Source organism: Teleopsis dalmanni, chromosome 2 (genome assembly GCF_002237135.1).
Source record: "Teleopsis dalmanni isolate 2A chromosome 2, ASM223713v2, whole genome shotgun sequence".
Classification (NCBI taxonomy): domain Eukaryota; kingdom Metazoa; phylum Arthropoda; class Insecta; order Diptera; family Diopsidae; genus Teleopsis; species Teleopsis dalmanni.
This window is the reverse complement of record NC_051847.1, coordinates 74,996,603-75,001,823: the sequence shown is the minus strand read 5'-3', so window position 1 is coordinate 75,001,823 and position 5,221 is coordinate 74,996,603.

The window sequence follows — 5,221 nt, the reverse complement described above, 5'->3', positions numbered from 1 at the left end:
ATTTAAGATTATTGAAAAATACCACGACTACTTTTAATTTGAAATTGCAGACCTCATTCTGTTTATACAAAGTAACTATACCCATTTTTGTGGGTACTATAGTCAGATGTAGAATAGTACAGATTATATTATAGTATAGTTATATACTATTGCATATATCACTGATTTCCGAAACTCATTCTGATGCATAGGGTCACCACCATCGATTTAAATCGTATTTAAACCGTATTTAAGATTATTGAAAAATACCACGACTACTTTTAATTTGAAATTGCAGACCTCATTCTGTTTATACAAAGTAACTATACCCATTTTTGTGGGTACTATAGTCAGATGTAGAATAGTACAGATTATATTATAGTATAGTTATATACTATTGCATATATCACTGATTTCCGAAACTCATTCTGATGCATAGGGTCACCACCATCGATTTAAATCATATTGTAATAGGAACTGTTCTTGTGACATCATTCCCAGTAAGTCCTGCATCTTTTAATTAATTCCTGCTGGTGCACAATGTCGCCGACTATACTGTCTTACTATATTATTTGCGGGTCGTAGTGTGTGACCGATTCAATATCTTTTGCGTTTTGTTATCTCCGTTGTAACTAAGGGTTTATTTGTTCTTTCCTATAATTCGGTGTTCGATATTCTTCCTGACCAGCGAATTTTGGGAATTCAACGAAGACAAACAACTGCAGCTTATTTTGCATTTTCTTTGAGCTTTTCCATGTTTCACATGCGCAATAAATTATAGTATATATAATATATTCTATAGTATATACTATTGTGTATAGTATATTTATATTATATAGTATACTAGAGGATGCTAGAGGATAAGATAAACTGAAGTTTTACTTACACTGCTCATTATTTTTTTTCTTGGATTTTATTAAAATTGTACCTAGTCTACTTAAACCAATTAGCAATATTGATATGAAACTGCACATCATGGTGTTATATATATGTAGACATATTTGTGACTTCTTCATACTGTCTGCTATATCTGTTAACAGTAAAAATATTTTTAAAAAATATTTATAACATTTTAAAAGAGAATTTCTTTAAGGTTCAAGACTTTGCTTTATTAAACACATTACGACCATTCGCTTTTTACTGTAATCAAAAGATAATTGTTACAAAACCATAATATTTTCAAGTCTTCAAATTTCAAGAAGTCACAAACTTTTTATATGTGGACTTAGAGTTATATGAGTCCAATAATATAATATTTTTAATTAAACAATGAATGTAATAACACAAATACTTCTAGCCTTTAAAAAGACAAACTGTTATATGATCGACACATTGTGAATCGGGACAAGTTATAGAAAAATTTATACATGCCATGAAGAAGAGTGTAATTAATGTTACTACTCGGAACTCACAGACTCTAGCTTAAACTATTAAGGATCTTCCTATTCTATTTGTCCTCTAGAACTAGTTATTCCAAAGTTTCCAATTATTAAACTACCCGATCAAAGTAGGTCAAGTAAACATTTCAGACCATTATCAAAGACCTGATTAGTCTATTTTATTCTTCAAACACAAAGATATTGATTCTGCGAACAGTGTATAGAGCTCTTAACATTCTTCGATAAATCCACAATTCAGAACTCTCAATATTAAAAGAAAAATCTCCTTGAAACTGACTGTAAATGAAACATTTGTGGGTTCCCCTGTAAATTTAACGTACTTACACTTTAACGATTATGCGCTGATCTTTCTTTGCAATGCCTGGTTGCGCATGCGCTCGTGTGTATCTCGGCTTATTAGGCTTTGCCACCGTTTTAATGTTTTAATGTTGTTCCAAGCAATTGCAACTGTTGTTGGTTTTGATTTAAAACGTTTGCAACGTTGATTGATTGTTGTTTAACGAGCATTTTGTTTATTTTCTTAATTTTTTATTTACATTTGATTTTAACTGCAAGCCGTAAAATGTCGAAGTAATGAAGCAATAATCAAATCAAAAACTATTTTCTAGTATTTATACAATAGTATGAGTATATATTAGATATAGCCTATAGTTGATTGTGGTAGCAAACAGAGGCTATGTAATCTTGTTTAAAAAATTATACAATTATATACAATTTTATAAAATTGCTATTTAATTAAAATGATCAGTGTTATATTGCAAAGATTTACATGGCAAACGTTTATAAAAAATACTTGTATTTTGCTTTTTGCCAAAAGTGTGAGATTTGCTTAACAATTAACTTATGAATAAGAGCTTAAATAAACTTTATTATACAATAAATAAAAATTTTTACTGCAAGAAAAATATAGAAACTTAATTATGTAAATACGTAAATTTCAAAACATAGATATCTCTCTCCCACTCCTTTCATCTGAAAACTTTCTCCCCCTAAATAATTTCGACTATGCTTTTCTTGGTTTGGTAAATTTAGCCTGCTGAGCTTGATAAGCATATTTACTTTACTTTCCCCTTTTCATTACTGAAATAGGTTTTTAACCGGTGAATGCCATTGTAATCTTCTATATATCTGTTCGCTATTGCTTTCGATACTTTCCACGTAACACAAAACAAAAAAAAACAAGAAAATCTGAGGCAAATCACGAATCTTTTAATAAATAGGTCTCATATCCACAGATTTCCAAAAACTTAAGGCTTCAAAGCTCTAATTCTTGTATATGATAATTAAATTGTATATTTATCTGAATATTTATAATCAACTTCTAATGGAATACTGCAACTGTTAATATAGTTAATAGGCTTTTTATTATGAATAACCTAGTTTTACTTTAAAAAAACCCAATATAACAATTTTGTGTATTATATATTATAATATTACCAATTGAACGTTTTGCATTACCTTTTATTGAAACAGGTTTTTGAGTTTTTAAAATTCAACAACAATATTTTCAAGAATTGCTATATATTAGTAAAATATTATTGATAGTAAAACCAAACTCTTTTATGCACTATATTATATTATTAGAAGAACTGTTATCAATTATTGGAATAACATCTTGTCAGAGGTATGATTTCTTCAGTTGTAATAAACCAGCAGATTCCTATGTTCTACTGTAACTACACATATAAATATTTTTGATCCCATTTACCTTCTTAGTCTATCAGAAATAACTGATTTGACGGAACTTAACATTATCAATTGGAGTTGACAAGTCCGTGAATTTAAAAGTAGAAGCTTATGATTTTGGCTATGATACACAACTATAAAAACTAAGTAACTAAAAAAGAAATTAATAATTCTTTATATAAAATTCAACATTCATGCCGGTTCTTTCAAAACCAAATCTAAAAGTCCAACTGTCAATATTTAGCTTCCATCTTTTGTTCTTTTTTATTCGATTATGTGGTGTTTTTAATACTACTATATGTTCATATCGTCTTTTAATAATACATACTATATGTAATTAGTTGTTGCATTTTCGATACAAATCGATACACCCCCATATACGTTTTGCTCGAATTTTATTGAGTTTTAGTCTATTTTTGGTTATCTCTGCCGCGCTTGGCAAGTTGCTTGGCGATGATATTATATAGAATCGGTTATTATTTATTTTAGATTTTTTGCGAGAACCAACAATTTAAAGTTATGGTGATGTGAATTGATCAATAAGATAATGCGATTTGTCACCACTGAGCTAGTAGACTTTTATGTGATATGTGTCCAATGATAATGTTTATCCGGGAAATTTTCAAACTCTCGTTAGTTTTAAAAAGAACAAATGTCAGGTTATACTGAGCTATAACCAACTATAAATTGACAAACTTCAAAAATTATTTTAACATGTGCAAACATAATAACCTAAGTACTGCTTTGGGTCAGTTGGTTAAAGAGTGCTGACCCTGAGCTTCAAATTGGGCAGGGCACGAGTACGATTCCTAGTACTTGCAGTCTCAAAAAATTAATTACAAATAATTAAATACAAGAATTATTTCAAAGACCACTGATGATGGGTATTTGACAATACTCGAAACAGTTGAATGATCAACCATAAATAATATAAAAAATAATGTTTTTTATTGCTGTTCGACTGCTGTTCGAATCTTCTTTATTAAATAGCATAGTTTCTGTGAAAGTAAAAATAGTTACTTCTGTCATATTGACGTTAAAATCAAATTTGTTATGCAAAACTATGAAATCTCCAGTGGGGACATCTGAATGCTATTGTATCTTCCACCTAATGGCAAGGGCCAAGCAGTGTTTTAAAGTGAAAATTTGATCGAAATCGGTACCGCAACTGTGAATTTACTTTTGCATGCACAAAATGTACCTAAACCCTGTATTTTAATATATTTATATATTGCGTATATTTATGTACTTATTCTAATGTAATAATTTAGCTGTCAAATTATTTTGACATTTAATTTTTCAATTAGTGTTTTTTTTTATTTTGCTAACAACATGAAATGATTATATTTTTTTTTTCGACAGAATACATAAAAATAGCAGCGAAAAGTAATTATCCTGACATGACTATATTTTATTCAACAGAATAATATGTTTGTAAGTTTGTGTGGTTTGGGGAATGTATTTAATGTTTCTATATGACAGATAAATTATTACCTTTAAAAGGAAATTATTTTACCAAAAATGATAAAAACATTTCAGTCACGCAACATAATACCGATAAATATGGAGTTATGTTGCGTTTCTACCAAAGTATATAATTTCGGTAATACATATATATATATATATATATATGTATATATATATAAATTTTAGTGTATTTATATGATATGATATATATCATAATGAATAAAGTAGACGTTAATATATTTGATAGGGGAAATGAAAAGTTTATTTAATATATTAATCGAAACTACTGTAATGCCAAATAGAAACAATATTTTTAAATTAATTGTAATTATAATTATAATTTAAAAATTACAAGCATTTACACACACATATCCAAACATATACCAATATTTTCACTTAAACTTTGTTTTCATATGTGGGTAAAAAATTCAAACTTGGCGATAGATCTACAGATGCTTGATAATAGCAATCTGAAAATTGTTGATTAATATGTAGTTGCATTTTACAGTAAATATCTATGAAGAAAATGCTACATGACTATATAACTCAATATGAGTCGATATGATAAGAAATCTAGTAAAACATATTGCTTTATAAGTATTGCACAAGTATAAAGTAGTAACAAGACTTTATGACCAAACACACTGTGATTTTTGAAGGTTCTCAAATTCGTTAATTGATCATATTTT